The sequence below is a fragment of the Panthera tigris genome, chromosome D4, assembly GCF_018350195.1.
Source record: "Panthera tigris isolate Pti1 chromosome D4, P.tigris_Pti1_mat1.1, whole genome shotgun sequence".
Lineage (NCBI taxonomy): Eukaryota > Metazoa > Chordata > Mammalia > Carnivora > Felidae > Panthera > Panthera tigris.
Genome location: NC_056672.1, coordinates 58721033 through 58738822, shown reverse-complemented (window position 1 = coordinate 58738822; position 17790 = coordinate 58721033). Strand labels below are relative to the sequence as shown.

At 48.0% G+C, this 17790-nt stretch overlaps 1 protein-coding gene across 2 annotated transcripts in view; it reads right to left on the bottom strand.

The window, feature by feature from the left end:
* The window catches only part of FRMPD1 (FERM and PDZ domain containing 1), an 88391-nt gene extending 75142 nt beyond the window's left edge, over positions 1–13249 (bottom strand). For both annotated transcript variants that reach the window (XM_042965255.1, XM_042965256.1), the window contains exon 1: positions 13191–13249. The gene's annotated coding sequence lies outside the window, so the exon portion shown is untranslated. The remainder of the gene's footprint in view (positions 1–13190) is intronic.
* Between the last annotated feature and the right edge of the window lie 4541 nt (positions 13250–17790).

Sequence of the window (17790 nt, the reverse complement as noted above, 5' to 3'; positions counted from 1 at the left end):
ACTGACACCTACCTTAGTAAGTTTACAAAGGAGGTGTTGCCTTATTTGCAGTCCTTTGATTACTCTGGAGGCAGATTTTTCCCCAAATGCTTCATGCCTACAGTGTTTTTTCCCCAGAGTATTTTTTTTAATGTTTGTTTATTTTTGAGAGAGAGAGAGAGCACAAGCAGGAGAGGGGCAGAAAGAGAGGGAGACACAGAATCTGAAGAGGCTCCAGGCTCTGAGCTCTCAGCACAGAGCCCAATGTGGGGCCCAAACCCACAAACTGCGAGATCTGAGCCAAAATCAGATGCTTAACTAACTGAGCCACCCAGGTGCACCCCCCCACCGACTTTTTTTTTTCAACTGTATGCTTCCACTCATCAGAAAACCAACATTCTATTCCCTCTCCAAAGGGTATTTCCCCCACCCCACCTCAGTGGTCTTCCTGCTTAGCACCCACCACCCACGTCTTCACCTTGGTGCCCTCCACTCCTTTCTCAGCAAACATTTCACAGTTCCATCAAGTAAGTCAGACACAGAACCCAAAAATCAGTTATTCAGTCATCAATTTATTCACCTGATAATCACCATCAAGAGATTGTGGGTCAGGAATGCTCCAGGAACCATACTAAAAGAAGCCAGGGGAGGGAGGGTCAATGAGGTCTGAACAGAAGTACACTTAAGAGAACTCAGAGTTTTCCTGGTAGATGAAGGGAAAGAGCAGGCTAGGCAAAGGGAACAGCATGAGCAAAGTTCCTGAGGCATTTTGAAGCTTCACATATGAAAGGAATATTTGTATTCTTTTCTTTTTGAACTCCAGTATAGTTAATATACTAGTATTACAGATTAATTTCAGGTGCACAATATAATGGTTCAACACTTCCATACATACCCAGTGCCTATCACAAGTGCACTCCTTAATCCCTGTCACCTATGTAACCCATCCCCCCATCCAACTCTCCTCTGGTAACCACCAGTTTGCTCTCTAGAAGAGTCTGTTTCTTGTTTTGCCTCTCTTCTTTTTCCTTTGCACATTTGTTTTGTTTCTTGAATTCCACAAGTGAATGAAATTACATTGTATTTGTCTTTCTCTGATTGACTTATTTTGCTTAGCATTATACTCTCTAGCTCTTTCCATGTTGTTGCAAATAGCAAGATTTCATTCTTTTTTCGTGGCTAAATAATATTCCCTTGTGTGTGTGTGTGTGTACACACACACACACACACACCCTCATATTTATCCATTCATATATCGATGGACATTTGGGCTGCTTTCATAATTTGCCTATTGTACATAATGCTGCTATAAACATAGGGATGCATGTATCCCTTTGAATTAGTGTTTTTGTATTTTTGGGGTAAATACTAATGCAATTGCTGGATCATAGAATAGTTCTATTTTCAATTTTTTGAGGAACCTCCATATTGTTTTCCCACAGTGGCTGCACAAGTTTGCATTCCCACCAACAGTGCCAGAGGGTTCCTTTTTCTCCACATCCTAACCAACACTTGTTGTTTCTCGTATTTTTGATCCTAGCCATTATGACGGGTGTGAGATGGCATCTCATTGTAGTTTTGCTTTTTGTTTCCCTGATGATGAGTGATATTGAGCATCTTTTCATAGGTCTATTGGCCACCTGGATGTTATTTTCATTCTCAGGACATGAGAATGAGGGGCTGGCGTTGAGAATGAAAAGTTGGCTCTTGCTAAATTCACCTGCCAACCTGTTCTTTTCCTTGCACCTTGCCTCCGCTTCCAGTCTCTGGCCCATCTCCAATGCAGACTCCTACAAAAGCCTTGAGAAGCAACCTCACCATCCTTCTCTCCAGATCTCTCTGCTGGGAGCAGAAATCCTGGCACTCACACCAATGTACTCAGCAATTCCCCAGTGAATAGATGGCTCTGTTTGCTGATTCCTGGGTCTTATCTGTCCAGCTAGGAAAGAAACTTCTGGATAGTGATATAGTCTGTCATACCCATAGCCTCTCAACACTGGGCTTAACTTTTAATAGGCAATCAATAAACGCTTATAGAATCTAACCAAATTAAATTGGGCAGAATAAATACAAGAGAAGGGATGGGAGTGCACAGGTTGTATGCTTCTAACTATCATCCAGACAGCTGGGAAAATTGGAACTGTCTTTGAAAATTAGTTTCTGAACACAATCATGACAAAAAATAGATTAATTCTCTTTAGGCATGTAATTCTGCATCTACCTCCTAGACATTTCTCAGTTAGACACACAACTGATACTTGTTAAACTATGCTGCGTATCCCAAGAGCTTCTGTACATAAAGGTCAATATATTCTGGAGATTTGGATTTTTTTTTTTAGCAGGAAAGCAGGAGGAAGAGAGGAAATAAGGTCCCTAATACATGCCATCTCTGCTGGGATTTTCCATATCGATAATTCCAACTCAAAGCGAAAATCCTAATGCCACTTGGGAGGAACCTGTCTCCATCATTAATGCTCTCATGCCCACAGCAAACATTTCTAGATAATTCTTCCCTGAGGGTGCAGAGCCCATACATTCCTCTGGTCTCTCCCTGTTCTGGTTCTGATTACCTTAGCTCTGGATTCATCCCCTACCAGGGCTTTCCCCACACACTCTGCTTGTTTGTCCCCACACTAGGCTGTGGCCTCAATCCCTATGTGCCCTGGGGTCTAGAACATTCACCCTCCACAGAGTGGATGCTCAATCTGTGTTGTGGAATTAAATGTAGTGCCAAGGCTATTAAGGACCTTAGAAATAACCCAGTCCACAGATAAAAAACTGAGGCCCAGATTGGGGAAGCAACCTCTTCAAATATACAGAGTTGATGATAATTATTAGGTGAAAGAAAGGAAGAAATCAAATATGTTAGCAATGCTGGAGGAATTAGGAGGCTGAAAGGCTTGATGGAATTTGGAAAGGATGGGGGGAAACAAAGTTTGGTTTTAGACAGCCTCTAACCCTAGAAGTTATCTCAATTCCCCTTGATAGCCCTTCAGATAATATAAAAAAGAAATTAACAATTATTGACTATTTACCATGTATAGGTAGAAAACAGGGGCTGTGTCTTCCTCGGGCCCTCTGTAAGTTTAACACTCGCAGATGGTCCATTAAAGAAGCAAGTAAATAATGTGCCTCAGGTCATGTAGCTAGCAAACCCAGGTATGACGGAGTCAAAAGCCCAGGCACTTTGCCCACGCCCCACTGCCTCTCTGACCCTAGCCCTGAGGCTATGGGTTACCAAGGAAGAGCCAGGAAGACCCAGTGAGCAAGTTTACTGGTGGCCTTGGCCATGTTCCAGGATAACAGACAGCAAGCACCTTCAGAGCCTGAATGTTAGGTCTAGAGCCTCGTTGCCTCCTGAAAGTGAAGAGGACAGGCACCACCCATCGCTAGTGCTTGGCTGACAGGCCAGACCCACTGCAGAAGCAGGTATAAGACAGAAACACACAGGCCTTGCCATAGCCAGGATACCACTGGTGACTGTGAAGGGCATTGAGGGCAGCTGGAGCCAGATGCAAGGCAGGCAATCATCATAATCACGTCTTTCATTTCATCAGTCAGCACCATATGCCAAGCCTGGCCCTCCCAGGACCAGGCCTTCTCCTGGGCTCTGGACTGAACCAGGCTCAGCCCCTGACTGGGGGAAGCTCACAGTCAAGTGGGGCAGGTTATGTGGAAATACCCCATAGTCACACCATCTGGGGAGGTGCTCCTCCAGCCTGGAAAAGACTTCCTAGACAAGGCAGGGCATTCTGATATGGGGCTATTGCTAGGTGGCTACATCAAACAAGCCTTGTCAAGTTGGGAAATCACTGTTCTTTAAACCCAGCAAGCAAAATAAGAGGCAGAGTTCTCTGAACTGTTCCCCTACACCTGCCCTTAGGGCTCCAAGCAGTGCAGTTGGAGTATCTTACTAGCTGATCCTTCTGATCCTTTTCAAACCTGAGGTTCTTCTCTGTCAAATCTAGTCAGGTGACCAGGAAGGGGGCAATCTGGGGTCCCAGTGGGGATACAACTAAGGATACTTTCAGTCTACTGCTCTAGGCCAGTCCCTCCTGGAAGCCTTCCTGGATCTCACCCAAGGCATGGCCAGCCCTCTGCAGGGCTCCCATGGGTCTCTGTGACATGCAGCACCCCGCCCTATACTGACTTGCTGTCAGCTGCAGGTGGGGCAGGACTGTCTGAGTCATCTGTCTCCTCCCTCCTCCCCACCCCCTGCAGAGACCTTTCTTAGCAAAGCATACTGACCCCAGAGGAGCAGCAAAGAGGACACTCTGGGTAGGTGTGAGTCAGTAATCCCAGAGCAGCAGTGACAGTCACGAGTAGAGTATGGAGTGGTTCAGTGCTAGGCCCACTCGGCCACCGCCCTCCTGCTGCATCCCCTCAGCTCCACCACAGGGCTTCACCAGACCCAACACTCTTGCTTGCCCGAGGCCTTTTTGGCACTCTGGCATGTCAACTGCAAACAAAGTGATGCATACGCTCTTTGGAGAAAAGCATATTTTATTTGTGTTGCATTTGGAGAACGCATCAGCGAGTAGCAACTAAAAACTCCACCTAAAGGGCCGTGGAACTTCTGAAACAGGCTACCCAAAAGGCAAAAAGATCACACTACAATACACTCTGAAAGCTGCGAAGAAGCACTTCCCTACTTTTCAGAAAGAGATATGTACCTGGGCGCTGAGAATATAAATAATTTCCCTCAAGTTCAATGAGCCAATCTCGGACTGAATTAGAGGGGAAATGCAAGGACATTAAGTCTTCCTTTCTGTGTCCCTTCTCTCTCCAGAGCACGTTCACTACGGGATCTCCCCTATGCCTAAGAACTAGTAATGAATATTTTAATAGCCACAACTTCTTCCCATTGATAAAAACTCCACTGACTAGCGAGGACATGCTGGTGAAGACTGAAGGACCAGAAAAACCCACCCACATCTGCAGAACCAGGCCCCTCAGAGCAGCAGCCTGGATGCTAAAGAAAGAAAGTCACATGACATGTGCCCAATGGAGACCTGAGGCTGGGGACCCTGGAGAGCTGGGCTCAAATACAATCGAGAGCAGTCACATAAGGAGAGAAAGTAAGAGGCCAAAGGCTGAATAGTGCCCCCCCCTAAGAAATATGTCCATACCCCAATCCCAAGAATCTGTAAATGTTACCTTAATTTGAAAAAGGATCTTTGCAGATGCAATTAAGTGAAGGGTCTTCAGGCAAGGAGCTGATCCTGGATTATCCAGGTGGGCCCTAAATGCAATGACAAGTGTCCTAATCAGAGTGAGGCAGAGGGAGATTCAACCCAGACAGGAGGAAGAGCCAGTAGTGATGAAGCCACAAGTCAAGGAACACCAGCAGCCACCAGAAGCTGGAAGACGCAAAGAAAAAATTCTTCCTTAGAGCCTTCCAAGGGAGCACAGCCCTGTCGACACCTTGATTTCAGACATCTGGGTTCCAGGACCGTGAGAGAATACATTTCTGCTGTTTTAAGCCAAGGTTGCAGTGATTTGTTACAGCAGCCACAGGACACTGATACAGTGCCGTAGACGTTATCAGACTGACGAGGGCTCTGAGTCCCAGAGAGGGCACTGCCTCAACCAGAGCCGCTCCGCATCAGCCACTGGTCCCAGACACTCTCCTCTACAGCTCACCAGGCCTCTCTGACACCAGCATGAGTGCAGTTCCACAGGAACCTAACTGGGCCTCAGGTTGTGCTAAATGCAAAGACAGACTCTGGAGTGAGGCTACCCTGCTCTTGCTCCCCTCCGGGCTGGTCAGACCTCACCTGCATGGCTATTGTGTCCAATTCAATTGTGTCTTTTTCAGGGGATTGGATAAACTGGGACATTCTAACTGAAGTAGTGAAGATTCACGGACCTGATCCCTGTCTCTGATTGTCCAAATGGCAGAAATGGCCATCATGGGGAAGAAGAAACAGATTTCTGCGTGGGGCTTCAAAGGGCAGAATCAAGGCCAATGGGGCAGCCACAGCCTGCAGGGAGAGTTAGTGCAGCATAATGAAGAACTTTCTAATAATCAGAGCCAACTGACAATGGAATAGAAATGCCTCGAGGATTGGCAGGTCCAAGCAGAGAGAGGCTGGGTGCACTAGGGGAATTCCTGCACCAGAAAAAGCTCTACTCGATCATCTCCGGAGTTGGCAACCCTGTTTGAAGTCTATGACTATTAGTTAAAGTATCCTGTAAAATATTTTGCATGAGTCTGGATTTTCAGCATACAGGCAGGGAGTGCTCTCACTGAGGAACTTATTTACACAGCTTTTGTTTAAAACAAACAAACAAACAAACAAACAAACAAAAAACTAAGTACTGCAACTAACCAGAAATGAGCTCAGAAAAAAAATTGTTCCTCCTGCTCCTCTATGCTAATATCTCCAACTCCCAGGAAGGAAGAAAGAGGGAGAGCATATTTCTCCATACGGACATCACCCTTTAACCTCACCAGGAACCAACAGCATATGCTCCAGTACCAGGGGAACTTTGGGCTTGATGTCCTTCTCCAGGGAAAACCAGAGAGAACAGAGACTGTTTATTTTAATCATTGCTTTTCCTTTTGCATTCTTCCGAATTCTACATTTGGAACAAAGAAAACAACAAAGCAGTAACTCAGAAGTATACCTATGTTGATGTTCAAAACTTAGCCTTGGAGAGGTTTTTTATGGGGGGGGGGATGGTATTGTTATCACTGGTTGTAACAAGTGCTAGCCTACACCCCACATTCTGGATACGCATAGAACAGGAAGCACGGCATTTCTCATCTGCCTGCACATCTGTCTTCTCTTAAGTCAAAATCTCAGAGAACTAAGCACTGTTGCATCCGGGTGAATTCCTCTGAAGCTCTTTCCGTTCAGCATTTTGAAAATTTGCCATGTTACCCTTCTACTGAAATGGCTGAGCTTTTCAGATCATTCCTCAAGAGAGGTCAAAAGAATAGACTCATATTTTTAGATTTGCCACCATCTCTTTTCTAGCCTGTAATTAGTGGGTTTTTTTTTTTTCTCTTTTTCTAAAAGAACCAGTGTTAAGCACACACATCATTCATCAGCCAGCTTGTGAAATGACTGGAAGCCCAAACCATTTCTAACCACTGGCAAAAAAGGGTCTCCAAACGTCAGGTGGGTCCCTGAAAATACTGTGTCACTTCAGTGAAATTAATGACTACCTCCCTCATGTCGACTGGCCAAGCACCAAATAGGGCTTCCCATTGTCCTTCAGGCAGATAGTTCATTACTTTTAAAACCCTCATATTTGCAGAGCTGCATAATGTAATCTGTACTTACCAAAACAAATTTAAGACAGCATTATTCTGCTTCTGTGAATGCATATTAAGTTTGGTGCATGTCTTAAGACTACAGTGGAAATATAGCTACAACAGCTATGCATAAATCAAAATTTTATATACTGAATGGTGTTAAATACACAGGCATGTTTGGTATTTGAAAGCTTTCCGTACCAGATCTTTCGGTATGGTGGAGAATCCTTTCATAATATAAATAGTGCTCAATTTATCTAGCTTGAAGGTTCATTTTTTACATCATATATTTATTAAAAATAGGCCATATTGGAAAGCTACATTCAAAATTCAGACTCCTGTTTGAGGTTACATCAACTCTTCATCAAATGAAGGATCCACATTTTAAGGCAGCAGAATGCCTCAAGAGGGTTCATCTGGGGACCACAAGCCCTGAGCATCAGCATCGCATTTCTGGCATGACTCAAACCATTTCAGATCTCAGGAAAATCACAGGCTTTTGTCAGTCCAGTACAGCAAACACATATGAAGCTTGCACAAGGGCTAAGCTCTGTGAGAAGGGCTGTGGAGTGGAGGTAAGAGGGACATTGTGCCTGTCCTTTCAGGGACTTCTCATGGCCATGGCCACCTGCACAAATGACTGCACATAAAATCCTCCACGGTTGACGGTAACAGCTTCCCCACGAGAGATACTAAATGCAGTGAGAGATCAGGGGCAGATAAGAGCTCTGGGAGGAGGGGATCCGGAAGACAGCTGAGCTGGGCCCTCAGGCGTGGGCACGACCACCTGGGCTGAGGTACCTGCTAGGGAGGGGCCAGGTGGAGAGGCAAGGGCCTGGAGACCTGGGGGTGAGATTAAGTGTGGAGGACCTGGTGAGGGAGGAGGGGCACTAAGAGAATAGATGGAGACAGCCTGGGGCACCTGGGTGGCTCGGTTAGTTGAATGGTTTAGCGGTTTAGCAGCTGAGTCTTGTTTTCGGCTCAGGTCACGATCCCGGGGTGGTGAGATCAAGCACCATGTCAGGGCAGGAGGGAGGCACCCCCAGTGCTGACCATGGAGCCTGCTTGAGATTCTGTCTTTCTCTCTCTCCCTCTGTCCCTCTCCCCCATTCACACACACTCTTTCTCTCTCTGAAATTAGAGAATTAAAAAAAAAAAAAAAAAAGATGGCGGGACGCCTGGGTGGCTCAGGCAGTTAAGCGTCCAACTTCGGCTCAGGACATGATCTCCTGGTTCGTTAGCTCAAGCCCCTCATCGGGCTGTGTGTTGACAGTGTGGAGGCTGCTTGGGACGCTCTCTCTCTTCCTTTCTCTACCCTCCCCGACTTGTACTCTATTTCTCTCTTCTCTCAAAATAATAAATAAACTTAAAAAAAAAAAAAAGGATGGAGACAACCCATCGTGTCCGCCAGGCTGAGGACTGTGGACTTCATTATCCGTATACGAGGGACCCCCAGGAGGTCCCTGGGCCATACTTTAGACAAAACAGAAGTCCAACATTCAGAGAGAGAATAGAAAGGTGGAGACATGTTTGAGAGAGATTTTGCAAGTAAAAACGACAGGGCTTGGTGAGTGACTGGATTTCAGTCAAGAGGGATCAAGGGAGAGAGTGAGGTCACAGGTGACTACGTGCCCCTGCTACGCAATTTCCAGCATGGGAGTGGGGGGGAGGACACTGGCCAGGGGGCATCTCACAGCGGGGACGGTGGGGGGCAAGGCTGGCTTTGGCGACACCACTCATGCTTCTCCTTAGCACATCAGTGAGCACTCCAGGGGCACTACTCTTCAGGGCTCGCAGTAAGAGGAGATGGGGGAAAGGGAGAAGAGGTGAGGGAGGAGGGACACAGAGGAAAGGAGGAAGGGACAGGAGAGGGAGGGTAAGAAAAGGAAAGAGAGATGAAAAGAGGGAGGCAGAGAGATCCTGAAGAAGTGGCTCTACAGCAGGATGTTCCCAAAGCAGTGGCCACGCTGCCACTCTGGGCCTGGTTTTGCAGGAAAGTGCTGTGGCTAGGTATTCCTCTTTTCAGAACTCCTAAAACATAGTTTTGTTTTGTTTAATTTTTTAAAAGTTTTAGAGAGAGGGAGAGAGAGAAGCCCAAGTAGGCTCTGCATTGTCAACACAGAGCCTGATAGCAGGGCTCGAACTCACAAACTGTGAGATCATGACCTCAGCCAAGATCAAGAGTCAGGTGCCCAACCAACCGAACCACCCAGGTGCCCCAAGGACTGTTAATACATAGTTTGTATTGAAGGCAACCTCTCTGGAGTCTCCCAAGAACTGAGGGGGTAATATCCACGCACATGGCCTATCTAGTCCAAGAACACACCAAGCTTTTCAGGCTTCTGGGGCTTTGCATTTCCCATTCCCCTCACCGCCACCCCACCCTCTTAACTTTCATCCAGTGTTTGCTACATATCTGGCACTATTTCAAGTACATTACATATATCAACTCATTGAATCCCCAAACAACTCTTTCAAGTAGGATTATTATGCCCAGTTTACAGATGAAGAAACTGAAGTCCATAAGATTAAATAACATGACTATGGAATATATTTAGTTGGCAGGGGGGCCAGTATTCAAATCCAGGCGTTGTGGCCGGGCGTCTACAATCTCATACCAAAGCCAGGTTGCCTCGTCCTGAGCCAGATGGCACCCCCACCCCCCTCAGCTCTAGTCCCAACTGACTCCTTCTCTCCTTTAGTTCCTAGTGACTCAGACAGGCCTTCCTCCGTCACCCCCATCACCTTCTCTCACATTACCCTGTTCATTTCCTTCCCAGCCCTTAGCCAACCTGTAATTATTTATGTATTTACTTGATTATTATGTGTCTCCTACTAGGAAATAAACTCCAGGAACACAAGGGTCTTCCCTTTTGTTCCAGTGTATTCCTCGGGCACCTAGAATAGTTCTCTGGCACAGAGAAGGTATTCCACAAATAACTGTTGCATGAACAAATGAAGGGCAGTATAATGGCTGCTAAGTGGTATACATAGGTTCACAAAGTATGGCAATGTCGTTCTTCACCCGCCTGTCCTAGTCTCCTTCCTTGGCTCCTACAGACCCCTAGCAACCCACACTAAGGCAGATGGGAGCCGGTGCCTGGTTCCCAGCATATATGGACAATGCTGATGTATTTATAACCGTGCCTGACTGTCAACCTCCCCCCCCACCCCAGGTCCTTGAGCACATAGTGATAAGCTTGTGGGAGGCAGGGATTGCATGTTCTGATTAACCTATCTGTGGCCTCCCACCACCTAACAGTATTTATAGGGCATTGTCTGCTGTTGATGTCGGTGTCTGATCTGAGCACCCCCCCAAATAACAAAAAGCCCCTGCCTTGAATCAGGAGGTCCCCTGAATACAAATCATATTGTTACAGGAACTCCAGTCTGATGGTGAGGTTCCAAGTCAATACACACGCTAAAACAAAAGGCACTATTTATACACTTCAGTGGTGTCTACCAACACTTATGGAGCTTGCCTGTGAACACTTTAGTAAAAGAAACCATTATCAAATACCTATTTTTATGCAAACACTGTTAGGCACTTTATACATGATCTCATTTAACCCTGTGCATTGGAATTACTCTTATTCCCCTTTTACAGATGAGAAAAGTGAGGTTCAGAGGCCCAATATCCCCCCAACAAGTGTGGATTCAAGCCCAGGTTCCGACTCTCCTGAACCTCTTCCCACTATCCTCTGAAGTTTTCTGCCTTCTCCCTGCTTCCACCAGACCTGCTGTCCTCCATCTGGGCCCCGGGCTCTCCTGACTCATACCAGTTCCTTGACCTAAAATGGCCTTTCCACTTGTCACCACCTGTTGAAATCCTCTTCCCCCTCCCACCTCCCGTGGTACTGTCTACCTCATTGTCTCCAGTGAGAATCCCCTCCTCAGTGTTCGTGAGGTCCCCAGTAAGAACTCCCAAAATGTGGAGCGTCTGGGTGGCTCAGCAGGTTGAGCATCTGACTCTTGATTCCGGCTCAGGTCCTGGTCTCATGGTTCATGGGATCACATCCAGCTCCACCCTGATGGTGTGGATCCTGCTTGGGATTCTCCCTCTCTGCCCCTATGTGTGCATGTGCTCTCTCTCTCTCAAAATAAGTAAACATTTAACAAAAATAAGAAAGAACTCCCAGAATGGCCTGTGGTATGTTCCTCTTTCTTCCTCACTAGACCCTGAGCTCCTTGAGGGGAGGGCCTACTGGTATTTTCCTGTTTCTTCCTGAACGAGTGGTGAGAAAGTGCTTGCCAACCCACTGAAGAAGGAAGAGGGAAAAGACTGGTGCGATTCTAATGTATCTGAGTGATCAAAGGCTCTGGACAAATAAGCTTCAGCTACACAGCATGGCTGGGAAAAGGCAAACCTATGTACCACAACTCTGCTGTTTCCCTGCCCCAGTCACAAAGCACACTCTTACCAGTCCTCTGATTTCATAAAGCTTGAAACTTAAAACCGGGAAGTCTAGGAAGGAAATAAAATAATAAAATCACTTCCACAAGAATCCTTTGGTAGTAATGGATTTCACCCACACCCTGGGGAGATGCTAACTGCAGCACAAGGGGGACAGAAGATGGGGCAAAAGAACAAAGCTCACCTCTAGGACATCAGTTAACTACCTCACAGTTGTTCTGCTGTGGCTGCACCAGAATGCACTTGTCCTGGAAAACATGTACTTGCCAAACTGTAGGCCTCTCCAAGTATGCCTGTGTTGAACACCCAGCAAGGAATGCCTGATTTAGAGTGACTTTCTATATCATCTTGATTGGAAAACATCTCACCCATCACTTTAGAAACAAGTAGATGCTGGCCTCTATGTCAGGACCCCTAGAACAGTGCATTTTTACCCCTGGAACAACTATTTTGAGGTTTTAACAAAAATAACCGACTCACAAACAGAAACGCTTCCTGATCTATAAGCCACTCTGAAAACAAATCATTATTCTGTTGAATATTTTATGATGGTCCAAAGCACTGACGGAGGGAAGGCCAGCATTCACCAATCCTTGCCATGTCTATTTCGGGACTCCCAAAGCACCGTGCAAATCCCTTTATTTTCTAAACTCCCATTTGCAAGTGCTGGGTGTATGTTTCCTCTCTACCCAATATTTCCTCTACCCAAACTAACCCTAAATAGACCTGGAAGATTCCACCTCTCCAAAGTTTACATCAGAAGGACAGCAAGGATCATCTAGTGCATATTCCTCCCTCCCCACTTGTAGGTGGCAAAACTACTAGGGGGACTTGCCCAAGGTCACACAGTCAGTGGATGGCAGAGGGGCCACCAAAAGCCAGGGCCCGGACTCTAAGCTCCAGCAGCGTCCTCTTCCCAGACACTGACTTAACACCCCTCACAAAGCTCAGCCCAAACTTCTGCCGGCTAGCGATGTGACGCCCCCTCACCCAGACTGACTTCTGTGGATTCCACCCCACAAGGAGCCCTGGAGCTGAGACACTTAGGGGTACCCCTGACTCACAAAACGGCAAGACAGAAGTGTGCTTCAGATGATCATCCTGGCGAACCCCTCCTGGTCCAGGTGTGGCCGTCGAAACGGGGCAGGACTGGCTGGTCTGAGGTCACTCAGAAAGTTGGCGCTAGCGGTGGCCGCACCTGAATCCAGGTCTCCCGCCACCAGGTTTGCCGCTCTTTGCACTACCCCATGCACGTCTCAAAAACTTAAGCAACACATTGATGCTGGGGCAGATTTAACCGTTGCACGCCCTGAGCGAACCCGCGGACGCGCCCCCCACCGGGATGGGACACGAGGACTGGAGCCGGGCGCAGGTCAGCCGGGGGCGATGGTGCAAGCAGAGCGCACGGTGGAGGGCGGCGCGGAGGAAGCCGAGGGGCAGGCAGCCTGCAGCTACCGGAGGCGCAGGCCCGGGGCGTAGGGACCGTCAGTCCCCCCCTCCCAAAACTTTGCGGCGCCGGGACCTCGCCCTTACCTGCAGAGGAGGCGCCGCCCGCGCGGACGCGGACCCGAAGAGCTGACGCTTTCGGCGAGGGGCGGCCCCGCCCGGCGGCGGGCACGGACGCGGGCAAGGCTCGGGCAGCGGCTCGGCTCGGGCTCGGCTCGGGCTCCGCCTCCCGCGCCGCGGCTGCAGCCGGAGGGGGGGCGCAGGGCCCGGCCGCGCCCGCGCCGTCTGGCCGCGGCAGGTGCTGAGGCTGCAGCTGCGGGGCCGCCAGCTGCCGGCGCCGCGACCCCCGCCCCGGGGGAGGAGCCCCGCGCGCCGCCTCCGCGGGCCCGGGAGGTCCCGGCCCGCCGCAGTGGGCGGTCCCGCTCCCACCCGGGCCTGCCTCCGCCGGCCTTCCCCGGCTCCCCACCGAGGCACGCAACGTCCGCCGAGTACCCACGGGGAGACTGAGGCCGGGAGAGGAAAGGGGCTCCCCCAAGGTCACCCGGTCCGCCGGCGGCGGGGCCAGACTAGAACCTAGAAGAGTCCCAAGGAACGACCGCCTGCTCACTCCACCCTCCCCCTGACTGTCACACTCCAAGGCTTTTCGAAGAACTCCAGCTACGTGGGACTCTGGGGAATGAAGATGGCCCCAACTTCGCCCTCCTCTCAACAGGCTCCCGGGCTGCGGGGAGATGGAAGAAGTGGACCCACTTTGGCACTACGGCCTTCCTTCTCTGCCTCTAAATTCCTTCAGCGCCCGAGCGTTGGGGTCCCTTAGCTTTCCCGAGGCTCACTAACTACTCCTGCGTGGTCTCCTTTGAGGGCTCCTCACACCCCAAAGCCCTGAAATGCCGCGATGCCTAGGACTCTGCACTCAGCCCTCTTCCGACTCCCTGGGCCATCTTACCCACTGCTCTGGTTCTGGCCCTACACCTGTCTGTCCATCCCACCCAAATACATGCCTCTGTCCAAGAACTCTTTTCCCTGCTGACGAATCTACCTAGCACCTACTAGGTCCCCACCCCGTGTTAGACCCTGGAGATACAGCTTCGCATAAAGCACTATCCCTGCCCTCAGGAATGCACTAATGGGCTGTTAATACAGTGCAGCTCTTAGAGTAATAGTGTGATCCCAGGGTGCCAAGCGGGGCACCTGCATTGGCTGAGCAAGGGAAGAAGGCCTCCTGGAGAGGATGCCCTCTATACAGAAACCCGGAAAGGCCGAAGAGGTGGCCGGTGACAGGGAGGAGTGTGGAGAGAGCTTTCTAGGGAGAGGCCACAGGAACAAAGACCCAAAGATGAGAGGGAGCCCCTTGAGGGAAGGGAAGGGGCAGAGAGCTGAAGCATGAGAGGTAGTTTTGAGTGGGGAAGGGGCACCATCAGATTGGTATATAGATCAATCTGGTGATGGAATGGAGCACAAATGTAAGTGAATTAAGTGTGTCCTTCATCAAATTAAAACTAAAAATGGGGATGGCGGAGTGGCTCAGTCGGTTGAGCATCTGACTTCAGCTCAGGTCATGATCTCGCAGCTTGTGAGTTTGAGCCCCGACGGCTCTCAGCTGTCAGCACGGAGCCCACTTCAGATCCTCTGTCCCCCTCTCTCTCTGCCCCTCCCCTGCTCACTCTCTCTGTCTTTCTCAAAATACACTTCAAAGTTTTTTCAAAACTAAAAACAAACAAACAAACAAACAAACAAAAAAAGACAAAAACAAAAATAGCACTACAGCCTACCTGGCCTAAATGAAGAAAGGCAGTCCATCACCTGCCTCCTGTATATCTTTTACTTCCAAATCCAGGCTTCTATTCAAAACCTCTCTCCTCAGAGGCTCCCTCTTGGAAAGGCCTCCTAGCTACCTACACCCAAAGATCTCTTTTCTCTCAGTGCTCCAGCCCCTCTGTCACCCAGATCCATGGGCTGAGTTACCCTTCACTCCTTGGGGTCTGCTTCCCCGATCTGTCTCCACTCTAGGGACAGTGTACCGAATTCTGCCTCAGGATAAGCATCATTAGGGGAAGTGGACAGAAAATGGAAAATTCTAAAGCCGTGGTGGAAATAAAGTAAGCTTCTAAAAACCTAAGTGTTGTACCTGTCCACATTATTTCTTAACGACTCCATGCAAATCTATCTCTAAAGACAGTTTAATTTTTTTAATGATGTGTTGTAGATAAAGATTAATAACCAAATTACTCTCCCTAATGCAGATTAAAGACTGAAGAGGGCACTTGTCAAGAAAGGAAAATAAAAACTCAACCCCCTTGTCCAGCAAGTACAGATTTTGCCCATGGAATTTTGTCCTGTCCCTCTCTATTTCCTAGCTGCCCATGCCAGAAGTATCTTCCTCTTCAGGAGCTTTATGTACCTAATGTGTAAACACTTTTCACCCATGGCACCTGGGTCCCCGTTCTGCCTTGGTTCCCATTCTGATCGCTTTTCTCCCTCAGCTTTCCTTGTCCGCTGGCTGTTTAAATGCCAAGGTTCCTCATGTCCCTCTTGGTCTCTTTTGTCTCTTCTCTCTAACTGAGCAATTCTGTCCGATGAATGGTTCAGTCCAGACCTTATTCTGTGCTCCAAACCCAGAGGCATAACTGCCAACGGAACATCTCCTGAATCCTCCTCAGGTGCCCCAGTCTCAAAGGAGCCAAAACCAAACTCTCGCCTTTCCCCTAAATTACCCCTTTTATATTGCTTCCATTCCTCAACTGGCAGTGGCACTTACACCAAAACCCAGGGGATATTCTAGACTCTTCCCTCTTCATGGCCCTCATACCCTGCTGGTCGCTAAGTCCAGTCAACTCTGTCTCCATAGCATCCCTTCCACACGTCTCCTCCTCTTCATCTTGCCCGCTCCCTGTGCCTTACTCAGTTGGAGCCTCACCATTTCTTGGCAAAGCTGTAGTAAATGCCTCTAATCTTGCCTATTTGCAATTCATCTTCCACATGCTGCCAGGGATCCCTTTTTTAAAAGTTTATTTATTGCTCTTGAGAGAGAGAGCATGAGCACAAGTGGACAGAGAGAGAGAGGGAGACAGAGAGAATCCCAAGCAGGCTCTTCATGGGGCTTGAATTTAAGAACTGCGAGATCATGACCTGAGTCGTAGTTGGACAATTAACTGACTGAGCCACCCAGGTCCCCCTGCCAGGGATCTTTTTTAAACCAGGAATCAGACAAGTCCCTCTCCTGCTCAAGATACCTCGACTGTTTCTTCTTGACCTATGACAAGCCCCTAACTGCTTAGCATGGCATGCAGCCCTCAGTAATCTGACCTGTTCCAGTTACAGCCCCATTTAGACATCACCCTATACTTCACACCAAATACCTCTTGTTCCTAGGGCACATCATATTTTACAATAGTAAAAATAGATACAATTTATTAACTTACTACGGTGTGTCAGGCACCGTGTTAAGTGCTTTACACACAACATTTCATGTAAGGAAAGACGTGAAGCATAGCGCTAAACAATACCATCTCAAGCCAAACCGCCTCTCTTCAAATCCCAGCCCAGCCACTTGTTAACCGGTGTAAGCACGGGAAAGCTCCACACCCTCTCAGTTCCAGGTTTCTCCCTCTGCAAACATAGCGGAAGAAGAACAACCGAGAGTGACTAGGGGTAAAACAGTGCTCACTCCCTGCTGGCCGGCACTTAGTCACGCTTATAAACAGTGTATGCAGTGAGGGCTGCCATGCTCCTTTTTCACAGAAGGAAACTGAGGCCCTAGGAAGTGCAGTCATTCACCTAAGACCTGAAGCCCTACAGTAGCGGTGCTGGGCCTCACGTGGGATTCTAAATCCCCCACAGCTAAGTGCTTTGCATAAGCTATTGGCTCACTCTGGGACGCTTCCTGGTTTCCCGTTTGTTTCCTCCCTTTACTGCAACTTGCCAGACAGACTCTTCCTCCTTTAAACCCGGGTCAAAAGTATCTTCTCTATGAGGTCTTCCCAGTACCTCCTGTGTGCCTGTGCTGCACTTGGGCGATTCTTCAAATAAAACACCAAGCGCCCCACATTACAATGATTTATTCACATGTGCGTCTTCTTGAAGCCTCCTTGAGAAAGACAATTACCTTATTTATTTTTGTCTTCCTAGAACTCTATAGATATTTGTTGAATGAATAAATAAATCAATGAATAAAACATACATAAGATTCTCAAAGGAACTTTACCCTAACAGCTGTCATTTCAATCTAGATCACTTTTAATCTCTGTTTCTGTCACTGTCAAGTCATTTTTGGTGAGAGAATACCATCAAATGATCTGATATTAATATAGAACAAGATCCAGCACGACTGAAATCTCTCATATGGCTATTTGATCACGCCTTGTCCTTCTCAGATGTCTCTCCTTTTTTAGTGACACTATGTAATAACCCATAATGAGAAGCTGTGTTGCATCCTAATGAGACTTCCTGACTAAAACATCTGAGGTTTGAATTTATTTCCCATAAGTACCATTTCAGCTAAAAGTTTTGCTTTCTCCACAGCATGAGCGTGTCATTTGTTACTGGCTAAGTGCCCGTACCTTCCCTTTATCCGTATTAATCTCCTTTGCATCCAAATACTTCTGAGAGCTGACTTAATAGTTAGCTTTTCTATATAATTTCCTTCTTCGAATGCCTAACTCTTCCTGACTTCATATCTATTGTTCCC